Raw genomic sequence first — 20,274 nt, forward strand, 5'->3', positions numbered from 1 at the left:
AGCGTCTCACAAAGTAAATCATGTGTAATGACTAAAAAGAGGCTCTAGATGTTATAAAATAATTATAGAACATAGCATGTCGGGATAAACGATAATCATCCCATTAAGCAATATGTTAGCTCAAATTGATGCTAAACGATATATCACCTGTATCATTTAAGTCAACTTGATAATAAGTGATGCATTAATTAAATGATGTTGACGTAAAATATGTTCTGAACATGCAACGAGTTGTACGATCATTAACGAATAAAACATTTAATGTTGTACAAAAAAGTGTTTTCGTGCTTGCATACTTTGCTCTCTTTATCTATCTATGTATGAAATGATAGCACCTAGCTCAATGTAGAAGTTCTACACAAAGGTAAAAAAGGCATTAAGAGATAAAAAAAACATTCTTAGAATCCTTCATCAAAAAAATTTGCCTAAAAAGATCATACAAGTTATTTACACAAAAAAACTATGCTACTCTACAACGTAAATATGAGTTTGACCAAGTTACCGATAAAGTCTATGAAGCCTATCTTGATATCAACTTAGTATCTAACGATTATCTCACAAGATAATCTATATAAAGAAGATCAACTAAAGAGAAGAAAGTTGATGAAAAAGAAGAAGAGAGAAAAGGTGAGAAGTGAAGAGAGAGTATGTTCAAGAATGATTATAAAATATCAACTCCACTTTACCTCAGTGCATATATTGTCTAATGTTCTTCAACCAAACAAAAATATGAAGAAATAGAAAAATGAATGAAAACTTGCTCTATTAATAGAGAATGAGAAGAGTGAAAATACAAACTTTAAGAAAAACTTGACATAGCTTGAATATAGTAAACAATAGCTTGAATATAGTAAACAAGTATAAAAATTATACTTTATTGTTTTTCTTCCTTAAAAACTTTTATTAAGCTTTCTATTTCATCGTCTGAAAAATATCCTTATTTGAAAACCCATCAGACATTTTTACGAAAAGTTTTAGAAAATATTATTCATGTTTATAAATTGTAATCATCAAAGTAATAATTTTCTCTTTTTTTTATTGAAAATGTATTTTAAAGGGATAGACAACTTGAATCCATACTTGAAGCCCAACTTTTCAACATGCATTAGTGAGTTGCATAACATGGAACCCCGATCCATCAAACAATATGGGTTACACGAAGTAAAAACTTAATTACTATGGTCCAATTAAGCATGCTTTTCAGTTTCAAAAACTGAAAACAAAAAGTTATACCATTTTTAAATGTTCAAATTTGTGTTCCACAAACATGATTTATGCTTGTATATAACCTTGTTTTCTTCATCAATCAATGAGTTTTATAGGGATAGCTTTACATAAGGGAATTTAGTAGTTTAAAGATATCAGACCCAACAAAAAACAACTTAGGACTTTCAAAATCTCATGAGAAGAGATACCAGTAGATTCGGCCCATTATGCTGTTTTTTGGCAATTGAATTTTCTTCAGACCATAACTTAAGACAACAGAAGATATTGACCACTCATCTTAATTTCTGAACATTTTTGTTTTGTTTCAAAATGTTTTCCCTCTTTTGTTGGAAGAAAAAGGGGAGACTTTACTCCTTTTTTTTAAAATCATTAATTTTTGACGAAATATTTAATTGGGCTTTATTTTCATACTAACTACTTTCCCTGACTATGTAGGATTTATTGGTAAAAAAATTCCTTAATTGATATTCTACTTTCTTGGAGATTAGTCTCATCACTTGTACTTGTGAGATACCTCTGGATACAAGTTTTTATTTAAAATAAAAATCTATCTATAATTCTTCCAAAGTTTAATAATAACAAATATTTTTCTGCTTATGAATGCAGCATCATGTGTTAACTGAAACATCATCTTGATCATATGTTGCTTTGCTTTCATTCTTGATTGATCCCTTAGATTTGTTGGAGCGAGTCACTTGCCATTTCTGTTATCAAACGTCAATGAAATGTTACTAGGACTTGTTAGAATAAATTATTCTTCAATTCTGATTTTTTTTTTTTTTGGTTATTCTTCCATATTCTCCTATCAATGTTGAACTTTTATGTTGAAAATATTATTCTACGTACATAAGAAAATATGTCTTTTAAAATAATTTTATTAAAATAGCTTTACACTTTGAATAAATACATTAAATAAAAAGTGAGGTAATTTTGGTGGCTGAACGCTTTAATATTAACTTTTAAGAGCAAATTAGAAAGAAAAAAAAACAAATGGCAAATTGTAAAATGAAAATATCACTTATTTTATGCAACTTGATATGCAACAGAATTTACTTCTGTTTCACACATTTAGTAAACTGCTGTTCTTGATTTCTACCAAGAGGAAGTTCTGTTGAGATAAATTCACTTATAAAAGACATAAGAATGCAAAATAATGAAGTATATTCCATAACTTAAGATAAAGTTTATGCTCTTAAGCAGTAAAAAAAGTACTTGTTTTTTATTTTATCTTTTTATTAATTATTTCAGGAACAGAGTTTATTCACATTGGACCTAAAGTTGTTTAAGGACTTTGATGTCTAATAATGGTGATGCAACCACCCAACAAAAAATATTTAAAGCAACTCTGCAGTTACAGGACTAAGATGAGTTTCCTACTATAACATGGACCATTGTCATATACTTACAATTAGAAACATCCAATAACTACAACAGGTTGAAGAAATACCAGATGTACTCATATTTCAATTTCAACAGGTTTAAGACACACTTGAAAAATAAGGGTTCATGCAATTGCCAAGACAACAAAAAACTTGTTTGATGGGAAGTAATAATAATGGCTTAATGATGCAGTACAATATTCCATCAATGTCTAATAATAAAGATCATTCATTTATAGTTTCAACTTTGAAACATTTTGCTCTTAACCATAGCTCCAATAACGATTTTTAAAACAACAAACCATTAATCACTGTTACTTATTTTGACAGCAGACGCAAACTGATTTTTTCATGAAGGTTGCAGTCTTAAAAAAGAAAACTTTCATCATTTTTAGTGCCATAATGCATAGGTCCATATAAAAAAATTGGAGACAGAAAATTCTATATATGATACCGAAGTCCAGACTAGAAAGAGCTCAAAATACAAGGTCCATGAATTCAAATGTGCAAAATTGAATCAATACAGAATCCAAGAAAGAAAAAGAAAAAAAAAAAAAAACTCTCAGAAAGTTATTCATTCCTTCAAGCTAGGAAATTTATGATCAAGAAAATCAAGTATCTAGTTGTGTTCTCAGAAGCACTTAAACAAACAACACCAGTAACCTAAGTTTGTGTAGAACTTAAATTATTTAATCTATTCCTTTGCTACATGATACCAAAGTTCGAAAAATCACATGTCAATGGAAATGGGGGAAGATGCCAATTTCAATGTAACAAAATAGTGGTTGAAATTTTAAACATAAAAAAAAAGAAAAAAAAAAAGACTGAATAGCTCCTCCCCATAAAACTTTTCAGCTAATCTTGAGTAATATCTGAATGTTGTCCCCATCATCCCCAACCTTTCAAAGAAAAATATCATAGAAAGAAATAAGGGAGGGCAATGTACCAATTAGCAAGAATCCTGTGTCAATGGACGAATCAATGTTTGTGCAACTCCTTGGACATGAAGCATCAAAATTTGTATGTTTGAAAATTCAATGCTTCAACATCCCATCACAGCACAATTATAAACAAAGTTGCCAGAACGTTTCCTAGCAAGTAGATCCCACTGTGGAGGCCCTGCACTAGGCACCCATGAATTGAGCTCAATAAAACCCTCACCATGAGTCCTAGGTCCACCAATCACAATAAGCTTATCTCCACATGCCCTAAATGCAAGACCCCAACCATTCATCGACACTGCACGTTCTGGCAGTCTCCCAATGGTAATCCACACTTTTTCTTCCTTGTCATACTTCTTAACCTCCATGTCAGCGTAATCAGCAGCATATAGTTCATCATTTACAACTGCAACCAGAGGTGGTGCCTCAGCTGTTGCAGGCATCTCAGGACCCCTACTACTTCTTCCTGGGGACATGTTAGGAATCTCTGTCCATGTCCTGCTCTGAATATTGTACTCCTCTCCACATGTTAGGACCTTAGAATCACTCCCCCCAATCCCCCCTATAACAAAAAACTTTCCATCCATAAACACCCCAGAACACATCTTCCTTGGTTTCTTCATACTTGGCAGTGTTTCCCATGTTTGAGTCTCAGAATTGTATAATTCAGCAGAGTCCAGGATGTGTCCCTCTGAATCACACCCACCAGCTAATATTGCAATCTCTCCAAGGCTTGCTGAGCCAAACAAGCATCTTGGAGCATTCATCCTCATTCCAGATGTCCATGAGTTTGTCAACAGACTGTATCTGTAAATCACATGAGATCTTAGCTCCCTCCCAAACACAAGTAGCTCAGTTCCTACAGCTAAAGATTCCTTGTCTGAACACATAAAGCATTCATTAGAAGCCATCCTTGGCAAATGCATCCACCTCTGACGGATTGGATCATAGGCCTCCCATTCCAGGAGGGCGCAGGAAAAATAAATCCAGTGCTCCATAATACCATTTAGTCTCCTCCATTGATAGAGTTCACCACTTCGGATTATGTTCCGGAAGCTCCTAGTCAACGAGGCTAGAGAACCGTAGTCTGACCTTGAACACCGGCTGAGACAGGCTATTGAGCTATCACGGTTCATGCGTGGCAAGAGAGAACCAGAGTCTGAAGAATCCCCACCATGCTGCTGCTGTTGCTGCTCAGATTGCTGTTCACTTGAATTCATTAGATTCTCATCATCCTCCAACCGATATTCAGATAGCCTGGCACCAAAATCTGATAAATCCCCAGGCTTAGCCTGCTGCTGTTCATCGGATTGATGGTCACCAACATCCATCAAATCACCATCACCCTCCTGTTCTTGCTCACCAAATAGCCGGTCGGTCAAAGCTCCATCTTCTCCGACAACTACTTCACAAACGTTCAATGGCTCAGTGGCCTCCTGATCCATCTGGGAAACAACGGAATCATTGGCCTCAATAGATTGCCTTTGAAGGGAAATTCGAGCCATTTCAACTCTATTGTAAGAATCCAACTTCCTGGTACACTTCCTCGGCTGCTGGGGCTCATCCTCAACATCATCAATCTCCATAGGGCGCTTTCCATTCTTGATGTCCAACTCCAGCAAGCACTTCATGTAAGACCAGTCGTTCTCTGCCTGGCAAGTGCTGGAAAACAACCTCGGAACAACGCACGAACGACCGTCCAACATGTCTCCACCACAGAGAAAGGAACGCCCTTCACTCTTCAATCCACCACAGCAAAATCAAGAGCCTGTTCAAACAGAATTGATGAAATCCAATTCAATTCACAAGTTCCTAATTTTTGCCCCTTTTACTTCTTTGCACAAATTTAAACACCCATCACAGCAAGCAAGGCCCATCTAATCAACACCCGTCACACAAGTTTCTTCAGATCGAAATATCGTTCAACCAATCACCAAGACAAATCCCCAAAAACCACTTTTTTATTTCCCTTTGTTTTTGACATGGTATAACAAAGATGAAACCTTTGGTTAGTGGAAAAAACAAAAATGCCCCTTCTGTGATAGACAGATCCCAAAGATGCAAAACGCCAGAAATAACGTCAACTTCAATTGAACACACGAAATGCAGAAATGAATCCAACATCCCAATGCAGCAACAAAAGTTTGAAATTTTTAAATCAACCCATCATTCATTACGCCTCATGATTCAACTAGAAAAACCGAAATTCAATAAAGATCTCTAAATAACAGAAGAAAACCAAACCAGCAAAGCAAGTCACTGTTGAACTCATTCACAGAGAGCAATACTTGAAGAAGAGAACAAAAAAAAAGGCAAGCAGAGAGAAAAACAATGCTAGAAACTTACAGGGTTGGATAGGTACCAAAACCAACCAAAAATAAGAACAGAAAAAAAGGGTACTTGATGGCAATTTTCAAATTGAACAACAATCTTCAACTCTTTTTCTCTCTCTATATATATACATAATATATCTATTGCATGTTACTCACAGAAAGAACCACTTTCTCTCTCTACAGTGTCCTTGGTTGTCTCTGGTTGGTCCCTGGAGAAAACTCTCTGCAAATCAGATGGAAGGTTTGGTTGTTCTGATTTTGGAGCAAAATCTGAAAGAGAGGACCCTCTCTACAACCCCTTATCTCCCTTAAATCATAGCTTAATGCACAATTAAATAATAATTATTACTTCCTAATTTTTTATCATTATTATTTGTTTGTTATGAATTCTTTTATGATTTAAAATAAAATTGTTTTGTTTTTTGGGATTGTCCGGTAGGCGGCCGCGAGAGAAGACGGTGACCGTGGACGCAGCGGCGGTGGGACCCCAACATGTTCACCGTTAAGTAACCTGGAACTGGTTGTACCGGTGGAGCGACGTGTTGAACGGATAGAGAGATGGAACCCGTTACGTTTTCGATACGTCTCTCTGCCGTTTGATTTTGATTCTAAATTATCGGCTGGTCAATTTTTCGTGAGAGGGGAGGAATCACATGCGGCCGGTATGCTGATGTGGCAGGTTTTGATTGGTTACTCATGTAAATGCAGCCGTTAAATCTCTCTCCTCATTTGTGAGTCTTGACTGGTCAATCTTGATACATTACACACAGTTATGGAGATTAATTATGAGTTTTATTGTTTTACTGATAAAGAAGTTACATTATCAATAAAAATCATGAACATTACTGTTTTCAATGTTAACATAAATATAATAAAAATCAATAAATTAACTATACCAATTATTTTGTTTTAGGTATAAATATACTTTTTAATCTTCTTAATTTTATAAATCTGTAATTTTAATTTTTGTTATAATTTATCTGTGTATTGATTTTTCAATCTTTTTAATTATTAAACAATTTTGTTCACTGTTAACATATATAATTTCTACCAAATAACTATGTGATATTTTATCATTAATAACTTTTATAGTTATGAAAAATATTTATTTTAGCTTCTTAATAGCATTACAATATGAATAGTTAAAAATATTTTATTCACAAATTATTTTTATTTATATTTAAATATTTTGCTAATTATTATTTTTTTCAAAATATTCATTTTGACAAAAAAGCTAAATAAATAGACTTAAATATTTTACAAAAAGTACTATAAACAAACTTAATATGTTTTTAATATATGAATTATTTGCTTGACATATTTAACATTTAAAACAATTATATGATAATTAATCATATTACATAAAGTGTATAAACTCTTAATATAGTACAAACAAATCAAATTCTTTTTATATTTGTAGTTATTTTTCTTTGAAGGAAAGTTATAACAATAAAAATATACTCTAAATTTAACAAAATAAGATGTTAATTATAATAATATTTGAATGAAACAGTAAAAATAGATCATCTAAAAGTTATTACAAAGATTCAAAGCAACAAAACAGTTGAATGTGCCAAAACAACATCAAACAAAACAGTTAAATTTGATTTCTTTTTTATTATTAATTTTAAGAGAGAGAAAGAAGAGAAATCTTTCTTTTACTGCTATGATAATGTTTAAATTTGATGATGATTTAGACACTGTTGCTAAACACGGTTTGTATAAATCAAGCTTAAGTCAAAAAAGTAGATTGTGCTATCTTCCAAACTTCAATTTCTTGGTGTTCCTCTTTTACTGTTTGATGGGATTTATATCTTTCTTGTCTGTTTTTCATTTTCTAATCTATTTTTTAATAATAAGATCAAACAATGTGTTCACACTTACATTTTCTTTTTCAAAATTATTACTTTAGTTTCAAATTTATAGCAAGGGCAAAAATCATATTATCTTTTTTTCTTTTTACTTATTTATGTATAAATGATTCGATTTATTATTTGTTGTTGGGTTATAAAAAATAAACTTTTGACTTATATTTTATAAATGTTCTAAGAGATTAAGGAGCATTCCATACATTTTAATAGAACTTTGAAGTTGCATTCATAAAATATTATTTTGATAGTCCATAAAGAATTATTCAAAGTTTAAATAAACTTTAAATAAAATTTATTTAAAATATCTGGTTCTACTTTTTACTACTATATAGAAATTAATTTATAAAGAAATTGACTTAAAATTGAATTAATTTATATATTAATTAATTTTAATTTATGAGATTTTTTTCTTTTTTTATTTTCACTGTTTAAAGCCTTTTAGAAAGAAGTTTATTAAAACATATTATAATAATAATGATATATTTTTATTGTGTAAAAATCACTATGTAATAATGGTTTTTTTTCATGTTAAACAATGTTTCATTTTGGTTTTTGAGCTAGTTACATTATTAGACACATTTCAAACCAAATGTCGTATAGAAGCTTAAAACGTAAAAGAAAATAATGTTACTGAATTAAGAAGATTATATTCATTCATTTTTAAAATTTGATAATCAAAATATGTCAATGTTTGAAACAAGGACGAATTCTAATTTTGTATCGAAGTTTAGAAAAAACAAGAGAGAGAACAGAAAAGAGAAAGAGAACAAGAGAAAGGAGATATGTGTTATTAATGAGATAAGATATTTATACAAAACTCTAGAAAAAACTATATAACATGATGAAGGAAGAAAAGTATAACTATAAGAAAGGTTTGTTATGTAAAGGTAAACTTGAACTAGAGAGAAGTTTGCGGTTGAATTTTCTACAACTATAAAGGAGACAAGATCACACAGTATTAAGCGATGTGAGACTAAATTAAAATCCACAATAATAACAATTCTCTCACTTGTAAGTTTGATTTACATTATCCCCTAGTGTAGTTGTCTTCATCATCAATTATTTTTTAAGGCCAGTTGAGGCAATACAAAGCCTCAACTTATTTGTTGTTTTGCGTCAACTGACCTTCAAGAGTAATTGATGATGAAGACAACTACGTTAGGGGATAATGTAAATCAAGTTCCAAGTGGGAGAATTGTTAGTATTGGGGAGCTTAATTTACATAGCTTAATACTATGAGATGTTGTTCCCCATTTAGCTATATAAGAACCTTCTGTAAAATCTTGAAGATACACCAAAACTAAATATACTTCCTAATGTGTGGACGTAGGTATTTGTACGCTGAACCTCATTAAATTCTTGTCTTCTTTATTTATATGTTTAAACACATATTGATTTTAAGTGAGAATTCATCATTAATTTGGTAGAGTATAGATAATAACTTTTTTTTAAAATTGAGTATAAATAATAACAGTTGAAACCTATATTGTATCCGTACACTTTATATTTCAAAATAATGGTTTAAACTCATCTTGTGTCCATATACTATATATTTCATAATTAATAAAGTTAAGTTGCAATCAAAACTTTATCCTATTACTTTTTAATTTTTCGAAAATTATATTTTTTAATGTCTTAAAGAATATTATAAAAATATTTTGGGCAACTTCCCAATAACAACATTTTAAGAGAAAAAGAATAAGAAAAAAAAATTATGAACAAATTAATTTATAACAACTCTCTCATGAGTTTTTTTTTTAAAAAATAATCTATGTAAAAGCTCATTTTACTCTTTTTTCTTTTATAAGCATGTCAGCATGAGAATAACTCTAAAGCTCAAACATATATTTTATGTCTCATTAAAATTTATCACATACCGATAAATTTCTCAATATATCTAATTTTATGAATTATTGCCTTTCTTAATTTCCTATGTTATATATCCTTACAAAAACATTTCTTTATGCATAGTACTAACTCTTGGATATGCTCAAATAACACCTAACACAAAGGTAATTAAGGGATAGAGGCTTAAAATAAATCCTTGATTTGGACCTAAAAGTTAATTATTGAAAAATATATTGTTATGTAGTTAGATGGCATCACATGATATTTTTAGAAAAATGGTGAATTTCGATTTTTTTAAAATTGATCAACACTTTCCGATATTACCTAGAGCAGTACATTATTCCGATTCTCAAGTAGATCTCTAGATATACAAAGTAAAACGTAATTAATTGAGTAAATTTCCTGACAAAATTTAATTTAAAAAACATCAAACCAGTTTTAGAAACACTCCTAAACTTTAAATGAAGCTGCAAAATATAAACTAATTATAGATTATTAATATTTAAGAGATGAAACAAGTGAGAAAGTAGAAACTAAATTATTCCACCAACTGCTATCACTTTTCTTTCTATCAAATGCATATAACTTGGTTTAACTTTAATATTTGTTGTTAATTTGAATATGAAATTAAAGCATATATATATATATATATATATATATATATATATATATATATATATATATATATATATATATGTTTATAGAACACTAAGCAACAATGGTGAAAAGAGATAAAGTGTTATTAAAAGGATGAAAGTGTTGTGACATGAATGAGAGGTTGACATTGGGACACCTCCACAAACAACCAAAGAGATTAAGCCCAAATTTTGTTGCAAGCACTGTGTTAAGATGGTGAGATTCTGTAATTAGTATAAACATTTTTATAATCATGCATGTCAACTTTTAATTATGTTTCCAACTGTCACCACTCCCAATCTAATCTCATAGGCTTTGAATTTGATTGATAGGCTTTCCTTTTGCACTTTCGTGGCCATCACCCGTCAATTATCATCATCATCATCTTCTTCTTCTTCTCTTTCATTCTCCATGATCCAATTAACCCTAATTTTTCCCTTTTCTTTTTCTCATCCATCGACGTGTTTAACTTCTTTTCTCTCTTATCTTTCAATCCAATTTCATGCATGACCTAATTTTCTCACGTTGTTATTCTCGTCATTGTCTTTCCCTTTTCAGGGTTAATACAAATAAAGGAAATAAAAAAGCACATTCAATGCATATTTCTTGCTTAAAATAATTCAATTAGACAACACACTTAAAGATGGCATTGTTCATTTCTTCTTATCCATGCTAGTGTCCTTGTTCATACTGCGTGTTTAATTGACCAACCACAAATTGCCCCTTTTGAAAAAAATTGTTGAAAATATCTAAACAAGCTTTTTTAATTTTATACGATGTTTTGCACCATTAAAATCAAGGGTTTGCATGCTCGGAAAGAAAGTTTCTTGTGCATCAATTGATGGTTATATAAATGTTTTTTTTTTCTCCTATACATTGTTAATTTAGATTAATATGCCATTCTTTTGTTTTTGTTTTTTTAGGTTTGTCGTATTCGACATTATTATTCTTTTTTTAAGTGGAAACATGGTTATTCCTTCTTTATTGACACGAATAAAAGGCACATAACGTTGAATTTTCTTGTATTAAAAAAATATGTACGTGTTGTATAACTGTTATATGTAAAACTATTACGTCATTTTTTTATCCCTTAGTATTGGACGGATGCGATTAAAAACCGTCATATACATTCTGGCAGTGGACCCCACTTTTTTCCCTTGTTTTATTCTTATTCATCTCACGGGTTATGTTGCTCCATTTTTCTCACGAGATTTTCAGTATTCCACTGTCTATTATTGATTTATTTCAATTATACATATGAAATATTATCGACATAGGTATATAACAAGGAGATTCTGATTGTTTTTTTAACAATTTTTTTATTTATGGATAAATTATAGTTGAAATAGCTAAGCGATCATGACTTTATTGTATTTTTCTCTTTTTCTAATTTATTTTTGGAAATATTTTATTCACTTAAAACATGAATGAATATCCTTAAAAAAACTCATAATTGGTAAATTTTTATCAACAAATGGATTTTTGAAAAAAGTCTTTGATTATATGATTATGAATAGTATCGACATGTTTGGATTTAGTTGAAGCATTCAAACTAATTTTTCATATTTTATTAATTAGTCTACTAATATAATTAACATTTTATATATATATATATATATATATATATATATATATATATATATATATATATATATATATATATAAATTTGCTTTAAAATCCAGAGTCAAAGTTGATAATGTTAGTATTGATAAATAGTTCGTGATAATTGCCTTCGTTTATTATTATTTTAGCCATTGTTTTATTTTCTTAGTGATTTATGAATATAGTGATCATAGTATATTTACCTTCTTTTATGATAATAAAAATTTACTAATGTAATTGATTTTTTTGTGATATTATAATAAAAATAATTACAAAAAATATAACAAAGTTATATAAAAAAATATGAAAAATAATTATAAATCTAATTTTCTTTTTATTAATTATCTTAGTTATACCATAAAATAACTTTTAATCGTTCATCACGAAGGTTCGTAGTGAATGGTTTATTGTAGATCATAAAAACTAAAAAGTTGGTTAATAAAGATAAGAAAAGGAAGGGTAGAAGACTTAAAAGATATGTGTAAAAAAATAGTTAAAATTTATTAAACTACAAAATAATTTTTATTGAAAATAATTATAAAAAGAGTAGTTATTAAAAGGATAAATTTAGAAAATATTTTTTTATTATGAATAATTATTTGAATTTAAAAAGAGGGTTGCTAAAAGGTAACATTTAAAAAGAAAATATGAACAGGAAAAAGATGAATCCTCTGTGATAATATAGATATAAATTTAATAAGAAATATTTTTTTATGTCAATAAAAGAGACCGAGTCAGCCATAAATAATAAACTTATTGTGAGAATCTTGTTTATTATTATGGTAAGAGAAGAAACTTTGAGTCATATAAATACTCAATATTAAATGAGAAAGTAATTTTATATAAGAATGAAAAAGTTTGAGTTTTATAACTGTATATCAATAAGTAAAATTTGAAGTAATGAAAAATCTTAAATGATGTTAATTAATAAAGAGAAGAAACTTTGAGTCATATAAATTTGAGTTTTGTAATGTGTTAATTAAAAGGAACCTCAAAGCTTTTCAACTTTTTTTTATCTTTTCTTTTATATTTCATCTGATGTCAATTTCTTCGAACAATCTTCCTTGTACGACTTTTTCAATGCATAACATTAAACATGTCACTATTTCTATTTCTATAGAACTACAAATAGTTTTATTGTAAGTGATCAAACCTATTTGTTTTCTTAGTTAAACACATTTTAAAGATTGTTAGCATAAAAATATAAAAAAAATGGGGTTGAATTTTGTTTTTAAAAAATATTTTGCAATAAAAGACCTTTTTTCTTTAAAAGATATTTTTTAAAATATAGAAAGTTTTCTTGTTGAAGAAACATGAGATATAAATAAACAAGATTTTGTTTACATTAGTTCATCTTCATTGTTATATATTTAGTTTTTTAAAACATCAAACTTTATCAACTCCTGTAACAGGCACTCTTTCAACCACTAAGGTCACATACTCAAATGTCATTTTTATTTGCTTCTTCAAATAAATTTTAGAAATCATTTTCACATAAATTTTTTAAAATTGTATACACACTATCAAGATCATTGAAAAAGTATCACAAATCAAAACCTCTTGATAGACAAATATAAAATTTAAGCTCATGATTTTTAGTTAAAATGTTTAAAGATAACATAATACAAAATATAACAAAACGTGAATATCACATTAAGATTTATAGATAGATTTGTATTATTTTTTGTTTCTAAATGTTTATGTGTCTGTGCTTCAAAAGATAATCATTGGAAGAATCGTGGAGAGTGTTGAGGTTATATCATGTACAATTAGAGGAAGAAGAAAAAAACCGAATAGTGTGCATTAAATGATACTTAATGTATTGCATTAACCAACTTCAATGATAAATCAAATATTTATTTATCTTAGCTTGTAGGCAATCTTTGATTTCATACATGGATGGGTTGACATATAGTAGACGATATACTTATATATGTTTCTTTTTTTTCACACTTTCCTACTTAAAGTCATCTTTTAGAGTCATGGTTATTGTAATAACTCAAATTAGTAGATAATATACTATTAATTATATCATTTCATAAAATTTAAAACACTTTTTTTTTATAAGTTTTCACAACAAATCTCTAAAACACAAGAAAACACTAAAAAGGGGAAGGGGAGGAGTTGAATAATGTTTTAAAAATTTTTCACAAAACAACGTTTAATGACTTTTGTAGGAGTTAGACGGTATGCAATATTTGTTAGACGCTTGTGTGTTTAAAAGAGCGTTTAGGAAACGTTTGTAAAGTAAAGCAATAACACATTTTTATAGTGGTTCACTCAAACCAGAGTTACGTCTCGTTCTCCCTTAAAACCTCTTAAGAGATTCCATTAATCTTTAACAAAGATTACACAAGTTTTATCACTTTTGGTTTACAACGAGTATCAACAACTCTTGGTCTCAACTAGTCAACTAACTAGATCGTTTAACTCAATTGAGCAAAACACCAAGTGTTTTATTTCACTTCTGAATTTACAAAGCAACCAAAAATGTTTTTCAAACAAGATACATATTTGATCATTCTTAGAGAGAGAATAAGTTTTCAATACAAATCAAATTTGAAAGACTTGTAAAGATTTGTCTTTAAACGAAAGCATTAAACGAGGTAGAGAAAGAGAGATAGCGTAACAACAAGCTTGTTTATATGCATGTATTCTTATTTTCTTCTCTTTATGCAATCATCTATATATAGCCTTCTTCGAGAAAGATTTGTTAGACTGGAAGTTGACTTTCATGTAAACTTCATAGTCGTTTTAGGTAGGTAGTTAGAGTCGGGTCTATGTTGCAAAGTTATTGTGCTTTATTAGAACTTTGACAAAAAGTAGTTTGTACGATTGTGCATAGCTTGAAGCTTTAAAGAAACATTCCCATAATGTCTTCCTATCTCTTAACGTCTTTTCTATCTTATGCAGGAATTTGAGTAATCTTTTGCACTTTCTTGATCTGCACAGATAATCATAACAAACCATAAAAGTAAAGAAGTACTTTTTCGTACAAGCAATAAATGTTTTAAATGTTGGTAATCGTTTAGGCATATTGCGTGTTTAAAACATTTTTGCACCTGTCAACTTGTTGATGGAAACATCTTTTAGGAAGCAAAGCGTTTAATATATGATTTTTAGACGATGTAAAACGTTAAACGCTTATTTTATAAAATTATTTGTAAGTTTTATTACATCGTTTAACGAGCTTTTTCTAGACGATTCTTTTCTTTAAATGCTTATCTATTCAACACTATTTAGATATAAAATTTTAAACCTCAATGCTTGTTAAGCGTACACTTAGATGTTTCCTTTTGTTTGACATTGATTGTCAAACACTTTCTGTTAGACGATATATGCTAGAAAACATTCTTTTGAAAAACGTTATTTAAAAGATAGTTTGTATTGATAAACACTTATTTCATTCAACGTTATTTATTAAACTTCAAATAGAAAATGTTCGACGGTCTCGTTTCTTTAGACGATCTTGTCTTTACAATCTCTAACTTGGTATAACCAATCCAAACATCTTAAACATGTCAAGACCTAGACTGGACTATCCGGATTTAGTATAAATGTCGAGCTATGACGGGTTATGCACTTGTGGTGGCCTTTACTGCTTTGCAAAGCGATTGCCAATGTGTTTTACCCTACCATACTCACAAGGTTAGTTTGTACTGTGTCTTAGGTCATATTGGAAACACCTAGACTAAGATCTTCTGCTACTTTCACCACATGTATCAATCCTCTTTAATTGAGAATGAATTATCATTATAGTGTCAGAGTAACTCCTAAGATTGAACTTCCTGCATTCATACTAGTAAAACTTTGAAACCATCACTAAGAAATTCCTCCTTGGAATTCTTTTTCATACCTTCCATTCATAGATACATATAACTTCATATAACATATCATAATTCACATGAGACCAATACACATTCATAAAAGTATCCAAAACAATGCATCAAGAATCACATAACAATGTAGAAACTAGAAAATCAAAAACATGAAAAAGGGCACCCAGCACCTGGAATAGAGCGCCCAAGCACCAAACTCACTGGAAAAGGGCGTCCAAGGGCGTTTAGGGGAGTTCAATGCCATACCTTGCACAAAAAAGGCGCTCAGGGGGAGCTTAAGGGCACTCAGCGCTAGACATTGCACAAAAAGAACGTTGAAGGTATGCTCCAAAGGCGCCTAACGCGACACCATAATTGGATATACTTCTAATATGACCTTGTACACTTTTCGCACATGTTTAAATGATTGCTAAGACCTTCTGAGCATTGAGAAATATTGAAAAACACATTTCTAACTCAAATTGACCATTCCAAACCAATTCAACTACTCTAAGTTACCTAATCTCATACCTACACCTTATAACACCAAATTTTGTAAAATAATAGCATGAACAATTCATAATAAACCTATAAGCACACCCCAAGACTTCAACCTACTTTCTGTTACCAATAAGGAGCATTTGTGTCTTGATGATAATGATTTTGATAATGTTACAAAGTGAAGAATATGAAGACAAATGTTGTATAACAGAAGATAACAGGACTGAGCAGTTAAGACCGAATGGTAGAAGGCATGACCAAGACCAAGCGGGGCATGAATGAGACCGAGCGGTTGGACAGTGAAGTGGTGGTAGAAAGAATTGAATCTGGCAAACAAGCAGAGGCATGATTGAGACTGAACGGTCACAAACAGTTAAAGGCTGAACACAGGACAAACACTGGCCGAACATAGTTCAAGACCGAACGGTCACTAACAGACGATGACCAAGACTGAGCAATCAGGACTGAGCAATCAGGATCGAGCAGTTCGAATCGAGCGGTAGAGGGCATGATCGAGACCAGTGAGGAATCAAACCGAACGCTAGAAAGATGTAAGGAACCAAGCCGAACGACAGAAGGTGATAAGGGATAGCGCCGAATGACAGAAGGCAATGAGGGCTCAAGTCGAACGGTAGAAGGAGTTAAAGAACTGAAGCTGACTAGTTTGAAGAGTCATTATTCAAACTGTTCCAAGTCTCGCAGATAATTGATTATCACTAGCAGTTGTTATGTGTCTTTTCATTTTCTGACCTTGCACGAACCTTAGGCTATAAATAGTGTTTTCCACAGCTCTTAGATTTAACTTTTCATTTTGAGAGTATATAGAGTTGTGTGCCTAAGGGAAGCTCTCTGTTATGCCATTTGAGAATACAATGTGTCTGAGGAAGTTCTCAAGTGATAGTTATTGCTTTTGACAAGTCTTGTGAATAGGAGAAGCTCACGCTTTGTGTGTCAAAGGTCGGAGCGGTTTTCTTAAAGTTGGTAGAGTTGTTGCTTCCGATTCGTTTGTCAAAGGAAGTCTCTTCCGGTTCGTTCGTCGAAGGAAGGTTTTGTTGTTCTAAATTTTCATTCACTATTTAGTAATTGTGAAACTGTTTTTAGTGAAAAGGTTAATCACTATTCATAATGATTAACGACTGGACATAAAATCTTTTGATTCGAACCAGGATAAAAATCATTTGTGTAATTTTTCTACTCCCTACACTTTTCATATTTTCTGCACATCAATTGTTCGATAAATCGTTTATAAGAAAATTAAAGGAACCATTTTTTAAATTGACCGCTACACGCTTAACGCTTTTTGATCGTATTTTATTCCACGACGCAACTCAATGATACCAATCGCTGGTACCAACACTTTCATTTTTCACATCTCAAAACCCATAATTTGAACTTAAAGCGTTCTAAAACCATCACATTTACTGATATTTATTTCTTTATCAGATTTTTATCAACTCAAAAGTACTAACAAGTATCAAATAACATATAACCAAATCTGCAACATCAAATTTCTTTATCCAAACTCTATCTCACAAACTTTCCTATCAAAATCTCATTTTTAACCCCAAAAACCTATCTTTGACAACTCAACATTCCTTAAACCTTGCTACCAATTTTAGACATCAAAGCAACATTATAACATACATTTCATGACAACAATATCATTCAAATTACATCATATTAGAATTAAATCATTAATTAATCAACTACACACATTTAAGAGAACTAACACTAGTATAATTATTGAAATTATAACTAAATCAATTTAACATACATACAAGCACCAAACTTACACCACAAACATACTTTAAACTTAGACATCTAACTTCCCTTACCTTACATTGAAGCTTTAGATCTCTAAGAATGCACACCCTTTGCTTCTCGCCCAAGGAACTCTAGAAACACGTACGAATCACCAAATTGTGATAGAAAAGAGTCCTTAGGATCTCAGATTAACAAAAAATTAGGAAAAGAGGTCATAAAACACATGCGTCAAGAGATCATCATACGTGATCTCAAACAAAGAACGAAAGAAAAAATGGAGTTGAAACTTACTTGCTCTAAAATATAGAATCTAATTCATAGAGAATGAAGATTACGTAATCGTGATCTCCTAAGAACTTCCTGATCGTCAAATAGATGATCGAGGAGCAAGATAACTTAGAGAGAAGTTAGAAAGAACTTAAAGGAAGAGTTTTAGAGAGATAATTTGTGTTTTAATTAATAAGATGAGTTTAAGAAATTATATTTATATTATTAATTTATTTTAAAATTAAATACTCGGTCTCATTATTTAAAAACATTTATCTACTCTAATACTTTATTTTATAAGTTCTATTTTATAAGTTCTTATACATGTGATTTTTTTTATAACAAACGATTCCAATATCAATGTAATTTTATTGAAATACACACCACTCTTTTAGAATAATTAAACAATTTTAAAAATCTATTATGCTAATTTTCTACACCTTATATCTCAATATCTTCTCTTGGATTTATTATATATGCTTTGTGTTAAAGACTTTAACACTATTCTAAAATTCTTATATTAAGTTTATATATGAAAATATTTTTTAAAATTCAAAAAGAATATATATTTTATTTCCTTAAACATGATTTTTACCACCTTCCTCGTGTTAATTTACTTAGCACACCAAGTGGTGATCTATCCATAATTACAATAATATCATCCTCTGACACTAAATACAAATCAACTTTTCTAATATTAATAATAAAAATAAAAGTGTGAATTTAACCGTTAATGAAATGAACATGGTTGTTTAAGAAACTGTCCAACAAAATATTAAAAAAACAGAGTAAGGAGAAATATTGTAACATTTGATTGGTTAAAAGGGGTTTTCGAGGAATTTAAAATTTGACCACTAATGAAATATAAGGAGAAACCACTAAGTTGACCATTTATTTTTATTCATATGTTTTCATCTTCAATTCATATATATATATACATATATATATATATATATATATATATATATATATATATATATATATATATATATATATATATATATATATATATATATATATTTAAAAAGGCATCATGCCTTTTAGAAAAATCCTTTTTATATTTACACTCTTTATCATGAACAAAATGAAATAAAAATGTTCCGTGCACAAAAACCTAAATTACGTATTAGTAAAAAAATCATTTTGAAATATAAGATCATCTAAATGTTTATAAATTAATTTTAGTTTGTAAAAAAATATTTTAACTTTTTCAGAAAACTACTTATAGAAAAGCTAACCCATAAGAAGTATAAGTTTAAATAAATCAACTTTTAACTAAATCTAAATCTAATTCTTCTCCTAAACATTATTATCTTTCATGTGTAGATATGCAAATTCTAAACTAATTCCAAAGCAAATTTGTTAGAAATTTCGTTAATAAACTCTAAAATTAATTCAATTTTACAAAAGTAACTTGTAAAATGAAATATACATTGATTTATATATTTTAAATTGATTTTATATGAATTTTTGAATAAAAAAAATATTTTTTAAACTGATTTTATCTTAGACTTATACTAAGAAAGAAAGTGTTTGATTTTTTAAAAAAAGCCTAAATTAGAAATTGATTTGTGGAGATGATTATTACTTCCCAAATCATGGCGTGTAGGGATGGGCACTTCATCAGCAATGTGTTGAGATGATCAATCACTAATAATTAGGTGGTTCCTTCCTTTTGTACTTCATTTTTCTTAATTTTCTTTTTTTAAAAAACATATTTGAATGCAAGCAAAGTGAGCAAAGAATAGTAAAAGCAAAAGAATTTCCAAAAATGATGAATTTTCACCTAATCATGGCTTGTAGAGATGAATATCGTATGTTTGAGCTCTTTCCCATTTTCATAAAGAAAGTATTAAAGAAGAAACTTTATTATGACATGGGTATCAATTTTTCAACCGTTTGTTGAAAATATTTGATCGTACTACTTGTACTTTTCTTAATAACTACCACCAGCAATTAGCAATTTTCCCAGTGGTGCCTACCACTTATATAAATGCCTCTTTTTCTCCTTTTTCTCTTTTAAATTTTCCCAGCTTAAATACAACAACGAACAACTACATTTTAAATTTCAACACCAATGGAAAAT

At 29.8% G+C, this 20,274-nt stretch overlaps 1 pseudogene; it reads right to left on the reverse strand.

Annotated features, from left to right (window-relative positions):
• Positions 1-1,665: 1,665 nt before the first annotated feature.
• On the reverse strand, positions 1,666-6,176 carry LOC124843519 (F-box/kelch-repeat protein SKIP11 pseudogene; annotated as a pseudogene).
• Between the last annotated feature and the right edge of the window lie 14,098 nt (positions 6,177-20,274).

The sequence above is a fragment of the Vigna umbellata genome, chromosome 3 (assembly GCF_029865625.1).
Source record: "Vigna umbellata cultivar VRB3 chromosome 3, Vumbellata_1.0, whole genome shotgun sequence".
Lineage (NCBI taxonomy): Eukaryota > Viridiplantae > Streptophyta > Magnoliopsida > Fabales > Fabaceae > Vigna > Vigna umbellata.